Below are 19,180 nucleotides of genomic sequence, written 5' to 3'. Positions count from 1 at the left end.
GTCCCTGAATACATATTTCAAATCCTAAAGTATTAGATTTTAGAATAATTAGATATCAACAAGTTAGCCTAACAGGGTCTTCATAATTTAGTAAATAAATTTTGCTTTAATCACATCAGTTGTTCAGAAATGCACAATGATCTTTGTGGTTCAAAATGACTTTGTATTAGTTTGTTAATGGAGAGTAATTTTGTTCATTTAATACATTATCCTTTCGATAAAATTACCATACTTGACTACAAGTACTTAATAAGGTGCTAATTAATACTCTTATTTCTCCCTATTTAAAACTCCTTTGAGAAATGAGGAGAAAAACCTAGCTTAAGGCACAAGAAACTTCTCAGAGGCCGACAGGGAAGGGAACCACCTGTCACTCCTCTCCACAGAGGACATCCCTCTTGTAAACCGAAGCCTAAGATGATATTGATCCCTCCTCTGGCTGAGCACACAGCTGATGCCAGCCTACTGCATGGCAAGCCATGGGGCAGGCTGCCCAGCAACACCCCCCTTCTCCTCTGCAGCTCATGATGACAAGAAGTAATTCCTTGCTTTCTGTTTAACAGGATGAGATTCAGCATTCCCACTCCCTTCAGACTGCCTCTCCCTGCAAACACAGCTCAAGGGCTCATCCTACTACAGCATGCCCACAAAGCTGCTTATCCCCCTGCCTTGGTTCTGGTCAAGCACCATAACATAGTGACAGGCAGCTCCACTTTCCTCTAAACATGGCTCTGCCAAAGCCATGGCACCCTTCCAGCCTCTTCAGCTGTCCCCTTGGGTCGCCAGAGGTGAGGTAGGCAAATGTGGGTTATAAACACCTCTCAGAGCAGGAGTGGCTGTTTTGGACTCAAAGAGCAGCAGAAGGTTTAAAGAGCAAAAAGCAAAGTGTTTCTGAAGCTCTCAGGAATTTGCAGACACCATGAACTGCACACCTCTGGGTTTCTCTAATTGCAACTATCTAATTGTGGAGCCACTCTAGGATGAGGGGATGAGGAGAGGAAGACTTCCTTTTGACACGCCTTCTTCAGAGTTCAAAGGACACATATGGCCTGCAAACACAGCACAGGGCCTAACATAAAATGAAAGCAGGGGTGGGAGGAAAAATAAGAACTCAGCAGGGACAAGCCACTTGACTAGAATTTAAAATAAAGGAATGGTGGGGGGAGGAAATTAAAAAACCTCCATTATTTCAACTCCACATCTAAACAGAGGGAGGAACCCACAGGAGGGATCCCATCTGAAGGGAAGATCTCCAGGGAGCAGAACCTGAACACTTTTGTCTTGGCCCAAGCATGGGTTTGGCCATGCAGCAGGATGCAGAAGAGTCCTGTCCAGACATCAGAACTGGAACAGCCAGAGAAACAGTGGCTTCAAATTGTGTCAGGGCAGATTTAGATTGCGTATTAGGAACAATTCCTGACTGAAAAAGAGTAGCATTGGAACATGTTGTCCAGGGAGTCACTATCCCTGGAAGTGCTCAAGAACCATGTGGACATGGCACTTATGGACACAGTTTAATGGTCATGGTGACAGCTGACCTCAGTAACCTTAGGGGTCTTTTCCAACTGAAACAATTCTATGATTCTATGAATGCCAACGGGGTAAAGCAAGAAGGAAGACGTGCCTGAATAGGACAAGTCCTCATTTGCCTTGCAGTGCCCTTGTAGCCATGCAAAGGGAACCACATAAAAGCCAGCAAACTCTGAGATGGTGTCTGTGCCCACGCTTGAATCCTGACAACTGCTTGTGACCCTGTTCTTAGGGCAGATACCAAAGTCTACCCTTCCTGCTTCAGGGCATGTCAGCCACAAGAAAAATAAATAAAACAAAAAACTCATCCACAACAATCCTCAGTTGTAATTTCTACATAATTATTGCACAACAACTGCCCATAATGAGAGAATGAATTTATAACCACACTCAGGCTATATTTACCAGTGGACTGGTTACAAAGCAAAACCGCAGGAAACCACAGTGTGTGTCTTCGTATTAGCTCCTCACCAGTGGTGCAGAGCAGGGCTGCTCACACAGCAGGGAGGGCTGGGCAGGTGAAACCCAGGCACACAGACCAGCACAGTTCTGTAGGGAAGGCAGCTGGACCCAGCAAGGCACGAAGACTTCACCAGCAATTCAAGGCAAACTATGTAGAGGTGGAGCTAGAAAGACCTGTTTGATTTCAGGGTTAAATAGTTGGACACTCAAAAACTGAAAGGAGTCTTACCTCCCAGCTTTCCCAACTTCCATTAATTTTGATCCTTAATGGGAATTAAAAAAATAAAACTAACACATTAAAAATAAACCCCTCTTCAGCTCCCAACTGGAGGTGCTGCCCCCCACAGCAGCCAGGAGCCAGGTGGTAAACTGCTCCTACCCCTTGACATGAGCAGCCATCTCCAGAGAACACTTTATTGTCCTTTCCTGCCAGCTGTTTAACAGCTGATGCCCCCAAAATAAGCACAATTCAAATCAAACTGGGATGGCATCTCAAGAGGAGGCCTGACAAAGCTAGCAACTGAGGCCCTGCTAACATCATTTTATTGCTGAGGAGAGCTGATTTGGTCTGTCTACCAGCCACCACGTATCGCCAAGCTCAGGGGGTCTTCACGTTTAAATGCTGCCTTTCAGGTAAATTCACCCCAAACCATCTCTCAGCTTTGTGAGCCACTGGAAGTGCAGCTAGGCTGATGGACTTGAGGAAAGACAGGCAACATACTCGCAAGACGTAGATTCCCCTCCCCAGCCACCTCATCCTAAATACTCATTCCCACCTCTCCATGGACCAGTACAAGCCCTCACACTTTCCAGGCTGGTGTGAGAGCAACGGTGAGCTAGATCTGGGAACAGATCTTGCTGAAAATATACTACTTCTTTTTTTTTTTTTTTAAAGGGATTATTTTTCACTTGGCTCCTTTCCCAGACCTGGCTCAGAGCATGACTACACAACGCTTATGTCAGCACAAGGAAGCCATCTAATGAGTACTCACGGCAGGGGGGGCGGAGAGTGAGTGGGATGGCAAGAGTGCTGTCTTCACCATCCTGACCACCTTAATGAGCTTGTAAAACAACGGCCTATGGACAGCAGGTTAAAAAGTCACAGAGCTTCAATTAACTGAGGAAGTCAGATGAAATTAAAAACAAAAACGACCATACACACAGGTGATCAGCTCAGTATCATGTCAGGCTGCCAAACAAAGCAAAAGCACAGAGCCTTCCCTTGAGACAAAAAAAACCATGCTCAGCTCCACCACAGCCCAGACACAGAAGGGCACTTGACACACTCTCAGAGAAAAACCTTGCTCTGTACTAGTTCCTGAATGGATTCACAGCAAACGCGCACCTCGTGAAACACTGGTATGTGCAAATTACGTCTTCTCTTAGCTCTTTGCCTACAAGTGCTCCCTGTCCTCACAAACCCACTGAGCAGCCCAGCCCCAACTCAGAGTGGAAGCACGAAGGCAAGCGAGAGGTACAGGTGAACAGGGAAGATCTTTCCCCAATGGAGAACTGGTACAAACCTGCTACAACAGACAGCATAACCCTAAAAGCACGCTACATGGAGACAAAAATCCATTAGTGCTTCTGGTGCTTATGCTGTCCTGGGTGCCACTAGTGCTCTGGTGGCAGTCAGTGAACCTGCCACAAAAACAAAGGACATGTTTTGCTTGTTGTGACCCTCATAGTTCCTATCTAAGTACAATCACACCACCCTGAAATGAAGCCCTGCTGTGCAGCAGACAGTTTCTGTAGCTCACTTTGCATTATGGCAACAGAGCACAGCACCTCAAATTAAGCCTGGAGCAGTAACTGTTACCTAGAACCAGCACTAAAACCTAGACTAATAAGTGGCTGTGTCCACAGCCAGATCAACTCCTCCTCTCCAGTCAGTGTGTCACTAGCTGGTAGGCAGAAGCACATGCCTTTTGATGGTACATCTGTTGCCTCTCAACAGAGGCACTCAACAGCATAAGCAATGCATAGGGCCAATCCCTGCTCCAAACAAAGTATCGTTTTGGGATGGAACACATGCAGAGGACCTGACAGATACTACAAGGAATGAGGCTTTTGATTGCAAAGCCTTGAAGAAACGCTAGGTAAGAAGTATGCACTACTATTAGTACAAGGCTCACAGGGACAAGCAGAAGCCTTGACTGACAGCAATGTTTCCCTTCCATTCTTCATCAATGAAGAAGAAAAAACACTCAGCTGAGAAAACCAGATGAACCAACCACTCTGAGACACACCCAACTCACACCATACCCAAACCAAACAATAAAATACAAAAATTAACCCATCCCGAGCACCCACTGTGTTTTATGTTCTTTTTTTGTAACCAGTAACAATCCCCATGACATTAGTAAAGTGAACAATGACAAATAAACTCCAGGGCACTCAACAAGACACCACATGATGAGGAGAAGGTCAGCTAGGCCCAAACTAGCATAACCACCAGCCATGACATGTCACAAACACTCAGAACACAACACCACTTGGCAGACTAAGCATCACTCAGTACCAGTCATCATATTCTTGTATCCAAAACTGGTCCCAAAAATACATATGAAAACACAGATCCCAAGCATGGCTTAAAACAATAGTCCCAAACAGAACACATGATGCTAATACAAGTGTTACAACAAATTGTCCATTGTGGCTGGAAAAGAGAGAAACACAGCTCTGAAAAGAGATGATAACATCACTGACCTAACAACTACTAAGCATCCACATTTAACATACATTCTAGTACACTCATGAAGCAGCTATTTCTGAAGGCAGGAAAAAAATAAGAAAACAGGTTAATGAATTAAATGTAAACAATAAAGAAAAAAATCAAATACATGAATCACAAGAAAATTGATCTAAGAAACATGAAAAGGTTTTGTGTACATGCATGTGAATTCCTACTTCAGGTCTCTTCGAGCACACTTGTGTTTTCTTACATCAATTTCAGAAGTGAGGGTTTTGGGTTTGGTTTGTTTGGGTTTTTCCCAGTCATGGTTTTAGAAGGACTGTTGTCTCTTTAAGAGTGAACTTCTGCCTTCCAATTCATACAACACATTCCCACTGATTCCACTCAGCTTAACTGCAAACACAATGAAAAATCCGAGGTAGTTTGTTGCCTTTATTTTCCACTATTGTTTTTTCCTACATCCTATTAGGCTATTCATAATGAATGCCAAATGATTTTTTTTTTTAATTAACAAGTAGGACAAACTAAGGCTCTAATATTTTACAAACCTATTTGATGCAAAATGCTAGACACATGGTTTAGGCCTCCCTTTTTTCAGACCGTGATTACTGAATTCTGCCTTCCTTTCATTCCATTAGTGCTCTCAACAGCTTATTAACGTAAAGCAAAGCCTTGCTAATTTGCAACAATGTTTAGGATATCTACTCTAAATTAATGGAAGAAATCAGTACATTCTTCAATCAACAAAAAGCAACAGAAAAGAAAAACTACAAAACACATTCTGTTCTATTGCTGTGGCAATCCTAAATGGTTTTTCAATTACTCATACAAATATCTCTAATGCATTGGTAAATGTGACATACAGAATATTTACTCCTTTTTGATTCTTCCCTTTCTTTTTTTTAAGTCTCAGGTCCCAGGTTCAGGAATATGATTCCTTTAAGGAATATAAGAAGGAATACAAAGGAGGCATTTCAAGATTTTTTTTTTAACTTAGCTCTACATACTCAACTGCTGTCCTGCTTTGCATTCAGAATACTGCAAGATGATTTGCTCACCAGCACACTGCTGAGAGCAGACTCAAAAGGAAAGTCACCAAATGCCACACAAACTGCAACAGACCACATGACACAAACATGAGGCAGGAGCACCTCACTATCACTCCTGCTGTAGCCAACAAAGAAATTCCTAGAGCTGTTGCTTGAAAGGGGAGGCCACCAATATCCCACATTTTGGCATCCCGCTGAGAAAACAAGGATAAAATAATGAGTTAGGAAGTATCTTTGGGAAGGGAAGCTACGGTGTAAACACAGGGCCTGCCTTGCCAAGCCACTCTTCCTTTTTCAACAACCCATTAAAATTCATGTAAGTTCTACATGCAGCTCTCCAGGCTATGCCATTCTCACTCATTCATAGCCATGTTCAGGCTGCCCACCCCATAGCTACATGGGGATAGTAACTATGCCATTCATCCTAGGAGAGGCACCAGTAGCAGAGAAAAAGCTGTGAAACACGTATGTGAAATTCTGGGGAGAAACGGAGTTTGGTGAGTCTTATGTGCACAGAGCTCAAAAAATGCAGCCCCTTTTCACATCAGCAAGGAAAATAAAGGGTTAACATGCTACCACTGCTTATTTATTTGATCTCACCCCTCCCTTATTTAGCAATTTCCTCCTTAAGTCCTGGCATATCTTCTCCATTTCCCTCACCATTTTGGGTTGTTTTCCTCCCGAGATTATCAGATGCTGGAAGTTCTTCCTTCCCTCCACTGCCCATATCCCAGTCTTTGTCCTGGTTCCTTACAATGCTCAGCTTCTGGTCAAGCTCCATGATCACTGCAAATTTATTGCCCTCCTGCTCTTCCAAGCATGAGCAGCAGGTTTTCAATGAGCTGCCCTCACCTGCCAGGCCCAAGAGCATGAAAGCTGGAAAGAACAGCTCATGAACACCAGCCACCACAAGAGCAGGGCTTTGTCACTAGAAACTCAAGGTGGAAATGCATGCTGTGTGTCTTATTTAGTTCAAAGCTGAAATGTTTCTGTCTAGGATGTCTGTTTGTATCTCAAGTCACAAAGAAGCCATTAGTACCAATAATGTGTCATTACGGGGGCGTCAGCAGCGACTCTGCAGCTAAGGTTAATTTGAGATGCATAATTTAAAGCAGAACTAAAATTTCTCCATTTCACACTTTAATGACTGAATTCAAATCATTCTTCAGATTTGACACAGCTACTCTTAAGGGTACACTTGCACTTTTTCCTTTTCTCTCTCTTCTTCATTTTGGAGGGTGGGGGAATAATTCTGAGTAAAACACAAGCTACTTATTGAAGAAGAAAAACATACAGATCTTACTTTTAAACTGTTCACTTTAAGCTGTTTCCAGTTGAGATTTCTTTTCAGTGCTTCATACTTCATTAATTAATTCTGCCATGTCACAATATATGCCTGATACAGGGCACTTCTGCAATTTAAAAACCCCTGATACTTAAGAGTTAAAAATTTTGCTCATTGTAACTCTGTGACTCTGCCAAGAACAGCTGACAACATTGCTTATCTTAAACATACCACATCACTTAGGTAACAGTAGTACCACACAATTCTCTGTCCTTTAGTATTTCTACTCTCGTCACACTGCTAAAATATGGAAGAGATGCAATCCTTGTTCTACACAGAGAAAACAGGGGCAAAGACAGAAGGATGCTGTGGTTCAAAAAGTGCTTCAAGCTGGCCCAAGTCTCCCCATTCCACTGGTAATTCGTTTTGTCAGGCAACTTCCCTCAGCACAGCTGATAAAACACAGAAAATAATTAAGCAAAAACTCATCACAACATAATGAAGTGGTGTGATAGGGAAACCTCAGTGCTGCTGAAGCAGAAATGCAACATCTCCCTATCAAACACCTCCCACCTTTTACTGTGCACTCCTCTACACAGCTCACCTAAATGTTAACAAAATTGATAGAGGCACACAACAATTTTTGTCATCTGACACAACTCGAGTTTGTTCTGAATTTAAGAAATTGCAGTTCAAGCACATAGACACTCTCTGGAGAAATGCCCTCCATGGTAAAAATGGCCATGGAGTTGCACAAGGGGGAAAGGAAAAAAGGCGTGGGGGAGAAAGAAAAGTCCAAGAAATCGTTGACTCATCCACTGTTATTCACCAGGTTTTTGGAGCAGAGAATGGAATGCCGTGAAGCTAAAACTGACAGTGCTATCTTCCCATCTCTAAGTGATGTCAATCCTTCAGGAAGCTACAAATGCTGAAAAAAACTTTTCTCTACAAAATTCTAAGAATGACTCTTATATTTTCTTAGATTAGGGGGGTTGGGGGGGAACAGAGCTAAAAGAGGCGCTTGAAATTCAACTCCTGCGTAGGTGTGCTTTTAAATACTGAGAGTATTAGGCTTCAGAGCTTTGTGCTATCTGTGACTCAGACTTGCTGCCACAGGTGTCAAGAGGCCTGGGACCTAACTGGAGCTCTGTAGAAATCTGCTTTGTGATTGTTACTGGGTTTTAAAATGACAAAAAACTCAACCTCAAAGACAGAGAAAAAGCATGCACTCAGCACAGATCTGAATTTGACTGACTGACACTACAGTCCAGTTCACTTCGACCTAACAAACCAGGTCCTTCTGTTGTTTAATTCTCAAGGTTTTCAGAACAATACAACATCGACTCAGTCATAACGGCCAAAATGACTTCAATATAGTTCTGAGAATAACACAGCTACTCTGACATGGCCAACACACTATTTTTAATTGCAGCTCATTAAAGATGTAATAGAAGAAGAATGATATGCATTTCCAGCACTGTTCCATCGATGCAGTGAGATAATCATGCTGCCGTATCGTACATTAAAGCAATATTTATGTACAGTGGTTTAGGTAATCTAATGGAAAGGCAGAAAGCAGTGATTCATTCCTTGATCTATCTGTGGCTGCAACATGGCTTTTGACCATTGCAGACCCCAAGCAGGCACACACAAGTGATTGGTTTCAAATGCTAGCAAACAGACCCGAAAAATTAAAAAAGACAAGTCATTTGAACTGTCAAACAACAACAACAACAAAAACTGAACTCTGGTGTGCAGATGAGAAGTATTTTACAGAGCAGCATACAACTGCAGGCCTCTGAAGTAATTTAAACCAAATGCAGACTGAAACTGAAGCAGTTTGGTGAGTCAGCACAGTAAGTAAAAAGACACAAAAATTACATGTGAAAAAAATGCAATCCTTTCTGCATAACACACTGTATTTTATTACAAATTTACCAGAAAACAAATTAATGGTCTCCTTTGTGTTGTGCCTCCTTCATTTCCTCTTGGACTCAACCTCTACCTTCCAGAAACTAACTGTGGGCTGACTAGCTGTGAACTATGATGTCTAGGACTTTAATTTCCCTTTCATAAAAAATGCATCTTCAGACCACGAAAACACTAATAAACAATTTGAATGCTACTGACCATCTTCCAAGTTAAGATTACTTTCGTCTGGAAATACTTTTATTTTAATAGTAAGGGTTAAAACCAAAACTGCAGAGACTCGTTACAGGCTCTGACAGCATTAAGTGCCTGCCAGATTCTGCCATCCCAGAGGCTTCAGCCACCTACGGCTTGGTGCAGACCAGGACTTGAGTGCTAAATATGCTTACAGTAAGCCAAAGAAAGGCTCAGCCTCATATCTGCCTCAAACATTTACAAAACCATAGGAGTTCTTAAACTTACAAAACAATTTTCATCTTCATTTTCATCTCATTCTTGCCTCATATTTTCACAAGAACGTAATTCTGTGAAAGCCACAACAATTGCTGGTTCAACGGAACACTCTGAGTGCTTTCTGAGATAGATTTGTATGGACAGAAGTGGGTAGGAATGAATAATCCAAAAATATCCACAATAGATAATGAGTAGAGGCTACAAAAAAACAAAAAAGTACCACGTACTGCAAATGCAGCCCAAATTGGAACGAGTGCCTACAGTAGCAACAGCACAGGAAGAGCAAAATGTTATTGTACATTGCTGGCACACAGCCCGTAATTACAAAAAATGCTGCAGTATTCTACAGTATCAGCGTAAAATATTATCACTTCAAACAAAGCAGCTGCAGCACCCTGCCCACAGCAGCCACCCTGCAGAGAGCCAGGGCTGGAGGGGGCGGCCACTTGCCGAAGGGCTCCCTGCTGCAGAGTGTGAGCAGCCACAGGGCCACCGAGCCGTCAGGACAGCATTTTGCACCCACAGCTCCACTCTGTCAGGGCATGAAGGACTGTGGCTCGGTAGCCAAGAGCTCCTGTGTGGGCTTCAGCTGCCCAGCCCTGAAGCTGAGGGCAAGCACGCTGCTTGCTCTGCATTCAGGCTCTTGCCAATGTCTCTTCTGCCAAATGTTTCCTTTCACAGTGTCTTGGGTTCAATAAAGCCTTCCCCACTCCAGTCTTCTGCACTAACCTCTGTTACCTGGCCCCCTCTAACACCATCAATAGGTTTTAACAGTGGGCAAGTAAGAGGGTCCCAAGCATCAGCCAACATACGCTATTGTTCTGATGGCTGCCATTTGCCTTTCTGGATGGTGAGCAGTTGCTCTGCAGCATACCAGTAAAATGGGACACAAGTGCACATGAGTTTATTGACAATGCTCTTCCTGACCACTCTACTCAAGGACGACAGGCACCAAGCACAGCATCATTGAAGAAAAGAGAAAAATCCAGGAAGTTACAGTTAAGTCTGCTCACTGGCATGCACAGCACACAGATCAGCAGACCTTGCTCATAATTTGCAGAAATAACACAGAACCATGCAGTTGTCATGGTTGGAAAAAACTTCAATACGACTGAGTCCAACCACTACCTAATTACCAAGTCTGGTGCTAAACCACATGCATTTTCTAAACACCTTCAGGGACAGGGATTGAACCACTTCCCTGGAGAGCCTGTTCCAGGGTTTGCAAACCCCTGCAGCAAAGATTTCTCTTCTACTATTCAAAGTAAACCTGTCTTGGTGCAATTGGAGGTTGTTTTCTTTTGTCCTATCTCTTGCTACTTGGGAGAAGAGACTGACCCCCCACCTCACTACAACCTCCTTTCAAGGAGCTGTAGACAGCAAGAAGGTTTCCTTTCACCCTCCTGTTATCCAAGCTAAACATCTCCAGTTCCCTTGACTGCTCCTCACAAGACTTGTGCTCCGGACTCTTCATCAGCTTTACTGCCCTTCTCTGGACCTGCTCCAGAACCTCAATGTCTTTCTTGTAGTCAGGGTCACAAAACTGAACATGATATCGTAGGTATGTCTCTACCAGTGCTGAGAACAGGGGAACAATCACCTCCCTGGTCTTATTTCTCATATGGGCCAGGATGAAACATGTATCACACTTGGTTTCTACATGGATCAATGAAGAAAGACCAGCCAAGGAGTTACACTTTCTCCAAACCTGATGCTTGCAGAACTAGCAACCTGAGGAAAAGAAATGCAGAACCTTGAACAGTGAGGTTTGTAGAGATGGAAACTTTTTCAAATTAAAGATAGTTATTTCTGACTCATGATGCAAACAGTACAACAAATCATCCATACCAACCTGCGATGCCTGAGCTTTGCCTTGGCTTGCTGCCTCATTTATTTGGCACCTCCCCACAGTGTGGCATAAACATTGTTTGGACGGTATCGTTTAGAGATATTTGAAGCATCAGGAGAGCTGTTTTCCATACTGCCAACCAGAAAGATGATGTTTTCAGGAGCAAGCATATTAACTGCCATACCTAAATAGTTCCCTGTTCACCAGCACTTCTCCCCATTTCCCTTTCTTTTCTCTGCCAAACGCAAAGGTGGCTGTAGCACATATATGCAGTCAGCTACAGTAATATATGCAGTAGATAGAAAAATGCAGTATTTCTACCTCCATAAGCCATTCACTGGCTTACAGATGCCAAACCCCACAGGGAGTGCTGCAAATCAACATGAAGTCTCTGGCTGCTGGATTTGACTCTCTGACATATGCAACAGATGTGTAAAGTAACACATAACCAGATACCTCACTAGTAAGTGAACATAGCTAGAGACTGAAAAGCCCTAAAAATGTTGTGTCCAGGGTGAAAGGAGAAGGGGAAAAAAAAAGAAGAGAGTCCTGTATCAGCCAAGGAAAGAAAAGTTTAGTCTTTATGAACATCTTGACTTTGATGGCCTAATCTGTCATGTCTGTAATTCAGCTACAGTATCATGAGAGAGGGCTTGTTAGGAGGTGGGAAGCCAAGCCATTGTGGCCTGGCCTGCTCCATGCCAGGCTGACCAAATGTTTTTTGGTGTCTCCTAAATGTCAAGGTCCAACCTCCAAAGCCTCTAGTGTGATTCCAGAGACCTTTATCAAGAAGGGAGGTGTAACTTCTCAGAAGAAAAACCACTCTGCAAAAGTAGGATATGTCTGTACAACAGTCATGACCATGGAGGTCCTTCTATACACCCTGAGTAGGTGTGTGCTGGCCATAGTAGTTTGAAGAAAGTAACCACTGTGCCTACACAATAACCTTCTAACACTGAGAACAATGGGTGAGAAAAAGGCAAGAATCTCTTTAAAAAGCTTCAGTTTAAAACTTCTGGCTGTTTCCATTTTGTGGAGCAAGTTAAAACCATTCTGTACCAAAAACTGTGTGAACCACTGACTTCAGATGCAGATCCTGCCTTTTGTGAAGCTGCTGGCAGGCCTGGATGCAAGGCTTTTGGTTCAAACTCTTACCTACTCCATACTAAAATGACTTACACTGTACGTCCCTCACAATAAATAGCCTCACAGTGAGGAAGCACAGAATTGGCACGGTTCATATTTACATCACTCCTTTGAAAGTCAACGCACGTGGTTTAAGGAAAGCGTTGGAAATGTTACAGCTTCCTAACATTTCGCCTCATGTGGTTTACAGCCCCCATATTCAACAGCTACATAAGTCTCCTGCATTCTCATGTGACATGCTAAGCAGTACGAACCTCAAGTAATAGTCTCAGGTTCTGAGCAGAAAGAGCACACTGGCAGCAGCACAGACATGGCCACATCCCACCACAACAGTGCCCTGGGCTGCACCACTGCACTATCCTGACTCCCCTCAGCAAAGGTCTCCACTTCGTCTTCACCATCTCCTCTTTACAAAGGGTCATACACACAGAAATAAATACCAATTCCATTATGTGCCTGACAGGCCTGCACTTCCTTTCTGACTCACAACAGAGAAGCTCCACTGAAAATATCTGGGTACAGGGGCAAAATAATTGTTAACCTCTAAGCAAGTCTCCAGTAAGCACACATATTATCAAGCCGCATTTCCACTTAACATAAGTTGCTCTGGGAACTAATGCAGCTGACTTGAGAGGAAAACACAACCAACCCACTTCTTTTTCCACTAGCTGGGGCAGGGTGGGGTTGGGGGTGGGAGGGGTTAGGGAGGAAAGGGAAGAATTTAAAAAAAAAAATCGCTCTGGTGCCATCTTTTTTAAAGAGCTCCACAAAACTAAAAGTTTATGAGAGCTAAGGAGCATGGACAGGGGACAATTTATGGCTGATTACTGCCATCTGAACATGGCATGCTGACAGCTGAAAGGAGAGCAAAGAAAGGCAAAACAAAACAGGCCATGTGTTTTATCTGGGCAGACTCAGTCCAGCATCTTCACTCCCAGTGAAGAATAAAAGGCAGCAGAAAATTACTCTCTCCTCTTGTTCAGCTCAGCTCCCTGACACACACCACAGAGCCTTGTCTGGGCACACGAAAAGGGGCATTGTTTGTTCACGTGCTGAAAAAGTAAGAAAGGGCAGCAATGATACAATTTAATGTATCTTAAAACACATCTTTTGCCACCAAAGAAATTCTTCTCTTTCTTTAATACTCTTCAAATGAGCTCCTACGCTCTCCAATACACAGAAGACTAAAACAGATTCAGTGGTTTTGTGACTGCAACAGAGAGCCAATCGAATGCTTACAAAGGCCACACAGATGCCATGAAGATACCTCCCCCTGATCTTCAACATGCACTTCCTCAGAAAGCAACACGAAGACAGACGTGAAAGGAAAATCAGGCATATTATCCTGGTCTGACGTCAATGTGAGGACAGGAATAAAAGTATTTTGACTTATGCTCTGCAGAGCTGAATAGGAATGCTTGCCACCAGGACAGTAGACAGACAGAAAATGAAGGTGGATCACACGCGGGTTGCTACAGCACAATTCCCCTCTCTTGCTGATTTGGTCAGGATTGTCACCCTACATCTGAAACAGGGTTTGCTCCAGAGAGCAGAGCATTTATGCTGGCTCAGAGGGAAGGGTAAGACCCAGAGCTCCTAGAAGTCACAGAGCAGCAATGTCAAACAGATTTGCATTAACACCTCATTTCACAACTACAAAAACTGCCTCAGATTCCTGCTGAAAAAGTCTTGTATTCCTGCCTAGGCTTACAGTCCCTAGTGCAAGACCTGCAAGTAAAAAGGAGCTGGCTACAGTGACCTGTAAAAGTCTTGAACATTTTGAATAGATCAGTACAAATGTCTACAGGACTATTACAATTTCGCAAGCAACGGCTCATCTGCTGACCAGAAAGGAAATACTGAGCTCCCTGCAGTGAGCCTGTTTTGATTTCAAAAGAAACTTAATAGCTTTACTCCTACAAAGCAAATACAAAGCAATCAGCAGGGCTGGGTATGCTCTACTCTCTTCTGAAACCTAGTAAGCAACAAATGTCTGCAAACACTACCAGCTGAAGGGTTCTGACATTCTGCACAGCTGCGGGATTGTATCCCCTGCTTCTTCCATGTTATGTGGATCTTTACAACTGTGCAGGTTTCATACAGTATATTTTTTCCTCCAGCACACTTGTGGAACAGAATGGAGTCAATAACTTCACATTTTTATTTAAGAAAGAAGCTGGAAGTTATTAAAGTTTATGCAGCATTTTAGGTGGTTAAAAGTTTTATGACATTTTCTTTTTACTAGACAAAATAAACCCCAAACACTCAGAGGTCATTCTTTACTAACAAGAAATAAAAACAAAACAAAGGAAGACTAGAGGGAAAAGGTGAGCTTTTCCCAATGACTTACAATTGTCTTTATTAACAAAAAATTATTAACTCAGGACAACACAATTCAGCCTCAGTCAGGGGAACTCATCATTCGGCTGCTATTCAAATATCCAAGTGCAATTTGCAACTCTAGTTATGAAAGGGGACATTATTTTCTTCATACATTTAACTCTACTTGCTCAAAGACAGATTGATGAAGCAATTAAGACAGATGTATTATTAAGGCTGGTGCAGAATTTACAGGCTGTGTTCAGAAGTTTGGTATTTCAATGAGGTGTTTAAACACAAAAATGAGAACTATGTAATTAATACAAAAATATCACTTAAGAATGCTGTCAAATCAGATTACTCATTACATTATCACCAACAGTAAGAGAATTGTATATGCGTTTTTCTGGCTGTGCATTGTGTATTCTTCAATGGGCTTTCCTCTGCAGAGCTCCCATATCACACAGATTCCAAACTTGGAAATATTCAGGCACTTTCCTGGAGAATAACGTCATTGATTGACACAGGGTTTAACCCTTAGAAATGTTAGAATGATTGTCTCTTGGTGGGATTGGACCTCACAGGGCAAATTTTCCAAATTATAAGTGCATTAGACATTTTTACTGGTGCTTCTGGCTTTGCCATTAAACTTCTCTCCCTTTCCCATCTAGTTTTATTGCTTTCAATAGAAATACCACACCACTGTGAGATAAATTATTATTAATTTAATTACAAACTAACTGTAACTTAGGAGAAGATCCTCCAGTCACTTACCTCAGATCATGTGAGTGTTTCAAGATGCAATGGTAAATCTCTTTTTTTCCCCCTCTCACAGAAGATGTTGAAGCTTTTTTTTTCTGATGTTTTGTATTAAAACTTTTTCCCTGTGCTTCAGGATCTAGAACAAAATAAGAAACACTCAGAATGAAAATGTCGTTTCAGGCAACTGGTAGGTGGCACAAGGGAAATCCCTGACCTCTCTCTCATGTATATTTCTTCATCTAAAGCAAGTGTGATTAACTACCCCCATCAGATGCAGCATGAACATTCTTTTGTGGGCTGTACTTTAAAAAAAAACCCCAAAATAAAACAAAACAAAAACCCCTCCCCCCCACAAAACCAAGCAAACAAACAACGTAAAACCAACCACCAAACCTCCACTATTTTAGACCATTCCAAAACAGGTTAATTTTTAAACCTACAAGTTAGTACACTGCGAGTATTCATTTAAAGCACAAACTACTATGAACTAGACTCTACAAATCCATGAAGATGAAAAGGGAAGAAAGCCCAGACATACACACAAAAAAGAAAAAAAGTGATATAAAGTACCAAACTGTAACATGGGAGAGCAATCATTGGTTTTATTACTCCTACTGTCACTATTATTAAGACTACTAATACATATACGACCAACACCCTAAATCCTCACTGAGTTACTCTAGTGTTTCTGTTGTAGAGGCATGGGGAAGCGGTGCCTGTGCTGGAGAAGCAATGCAGCATTAGCAGTACAAAACCCAGCCCGTCTGAGAGAGAGGAAGGAAGGGAGGAGGAGCGACAAAGCAAATGAGTAAGAGAAACTGGCAGGTCTCTCTAATACAATCAATTCTGACATTCTCCACCATCACAAAAAAAGTCCGAAATGTTTTGAATTTTCAGCGAGTGCTGCTACCTTCTCTCCGCCCCCTCTTTCACCCTCCTCCCTTTCTCATACCTGCAGCAAGGCAGGCCAGGAGCTGGCTGGGTATGTAAGCCTCCAAACCAGGCTCTGTCAGCAGGAAAATCCCCTGGCTACAAGAAGCAAACGCTGCCAGCCAGTGCAGAGTTCACTTTCCCTCTGAGAGTGCAGTCTTGCATTTGCACAGCCCCTCTGGATTACAGGCATCTCAGTTATTTCTATACAAACAACTTTTAGGACCAACATCTATACTCATTCTTGCTCTGTAAAAAGCCTGCAAGACAAACAGTTCCCAGGGCTACACCTGTGACTACCCCACTGAAGCCAACAAACTTTCACAACGCAGCAGAGGAGGATTTGGCCTTGAGTGTGTGTAAGCCAGACGGCTTTGGTTTTCTCCCTCAGCTAGGACAGACAGCACTGCATAATATTTTCCAATGCTTTTAATTAAGAAACAGAGACATTATCCACAGCCTTCTGTGGCTGCACATACTTCAGAAAAAAACAACTTTTTCCAAAAAGCAGTCAGGAATTCAGTAGTACAAGTCTCTAGATTGTAGTTTATTCCCACACAGCTCCCAGAGAAAACAACCTAAAAATCAAAGCAAAGAGCAGCACACAAAAGGGAAAGGTGAGCTTCCCTTGACACAGGCACAGAGGCTGCACCTAAATGACTGCTCCCTGAAGCTGCTTGCAGTACAAACAAATCCAAAATACTCTTTAAGTCACTCTGCTCCTCAACAACACCGTGCTTGCTCCTGCTTACGTAGTGTTGCTGCTTGCTTCAAGGAGCTTGCTCTCACTCAGCATGAGTAAAGGTTTCAACAGCCAAGCCTACAGACTTTGCAGGAAGAAGATGAAGCCCTCTAAAACTGTGACAAATCCAGAGAAGGCTGTAAGTTCAAAGTGAAATGAGGACACACTGTCCATGACTCATGCCACCTAGAAACTATTCTTAATTTAAGAAAAAGAGTTAAAGGGATCATTTTACGCAGTGTTGACTTGCTCAATCAACTAGATTCTGCCTCTCATTTTTTTCCCCCAACTCAAATGCAAGTTAGCCAGGAATCCTATTTTTAAATTAAAATCCTCCTGTTCTAACTCATATTTTTAATGCTCTGTTTAAAGAGACAAATAATATTTGAGGAACAGATACCCATCTATCCACCAGGCTTTTTGTGTGACCAACAAGTAAACGCTTTGTGACACCTCCTGAAGGGCTGAAATAGCTTTGAATGACACTGAAGCTTCTGTAGTGGAACTGAAGTATGAGCATGTGGCAAATAATGCACATAGTCACTTAACCCCCATTTTCATCTGCCTCAGCTTCCCCTTTCCACTACAGCAAAGCTAAGAGTATTCCCCCATGTCAGAAGACTGATGTGAGGAGCACAACCACCATACTAATTTGGTGAATAATCTGGTAAAGGGGACAATGTTCAGAGATCTCAGAGATCTCTTAAATTTCATGAGGCTGAAACTTCACACCCACAGAAGCAGACCATGCAAACCAAAACGAGAAGCAAGTCATCTGCCTGCCTTTCTGAAACAGTTTTGCTGGATAGCTATTTCACAAATACAACTCTCTTCTCCTGGGTGCTCTCAGCAAGCGTGGGGGAGACTGAATGGATTCACTGTAGTCACACAACAGCTTTACAGCTGCTGAGAAGAGGCCTATTGTAACCCTGAATTTTACTATCTTGAGTAGCATACATTAACTTGCTGTACAGCTTGCACTACCCATCTGATCCTGATGAAAACAGGAGCAAGCAAATCAGGGTTTGTCAAATGAAAAGAGATTAAATTGTGATGGGGGGAAATTTTCTGGTGTTTAAAAAAAACCAAAAACCAAAACCAACATACACAAAAACCCACAAAACCAAACACAAAACAACAGTAACAATTCATACACTAGAGGATAAAACATGTCAAAATTCAGCATAACAAAAATATTTTAAACTGCTTCTGCCAGGTTTTGGGGGCCTTTTTTTGCTACATCATGATACTGTGAGCCAAATGTCAGAGTCACATAGGAGGCCTGCCATACACGTGTGCTCTTCCTCCAGTTACTGTCCAGTCATGTCCTGCACCCTTGTACATTTATGGTATTTGCTCAGTAATCTGAATGGTATCAAAACCAGCTGTGAACTCTTAATACAGAACTATTCAGCTGCACACACAAAGCCTTACTCAACAGTCAGATAATGCTGGACTTTGCAAAAAATCACATATGAGGGGATTTGACAGTTTCTTTCTAAATGTCTGGATTTTTCCTGTCATATCTGTCGAGTCAGGGAGGAAGAACAGTCCTGAATTAGGCACATTCCTCCCAGCATTCAACTACTCTACTCTCCCCCTTCTGGAGAAATGAATGCAGCTTCAAACAAATTAAAGGAGTATTTTGCCAGCTCTTTCATTCTTCCCAGTGCAATAAATGAGGCAGTGCTCAGCTTCTCCAGCACCCAGCAGAGCCAGATTAAGGCTCACTCTGAAGTACAAATCCTCCTTCCTCTTCCCACAAATACAGCACTGACCTCACCAGCTGTGAAGAAGCTGAATTCAGCCAGGGTGCCCTGAGAACCCACAGCATGCTATACTGCTAGCCCCCAAGAACGAAACGATGGTCAATCAGCACACATCTCCCCAAAACATGGTACTTCCCTCAAAAGCCACAAGACTGGACAAAAATCAGAGGTCTCTTTGCCTTCTGGCTTCAGAGATGCAAGAATACAACAGGTGCTGTGCTGAACTCAGAAGGCTGAAATATTTTGCTTTTAAACAAAAG

At 42.6% G+C, this 19,180-nt stretch overlaps 1 protein-coding gene across 10 annotated transcripts in view; it reads right to left on the bottom strand.

Moving 5' to 3' along the window:
• The window catches only part of ATXN1 (ataxin 1), a 234,074-nt gene that overhangs the window by 150,426 nt on the left and 64,468 nt on the right, over positions 1-19,180 (bottom strand). For 9 of the 10 annotated variants that reach the window (XM_064160978.1, XM_064160979.1, XM_064160980.1 and 6 more), the window contains one exon: positions 15,492-15,615. The gene's annotated coding sequence lies outside the window, so the exon portion shown is untranslated. Of the gene's footprint in view, positions 1-15,491; positions 15,616-17,161; positions 17,181-19,180 lie in introns of those variants that run through there. The other variant, XM_064160985.1, reaches the window with a different exon arrangement.

The sequence above is a fragment of the Pogoniulus pusillus genome, chromosome 21 (assembly GCF_015220805.1).
Source record: "Pogoniulus pusillus isolate bPogPus1 chromosome 21, bPogPus1.pri, whole genome shotgun sequence".
In the NCBI taxonomy this organism is placed as follows: Eukaryota; Metazoa; Chordata; class Aves; order Piciformes; family Lybiidae; genus Pogoniulus; species Pogoniulus pusillus.
This window is presented reverse-complemented; position numbering and strand designations above follow the sequence as displayed.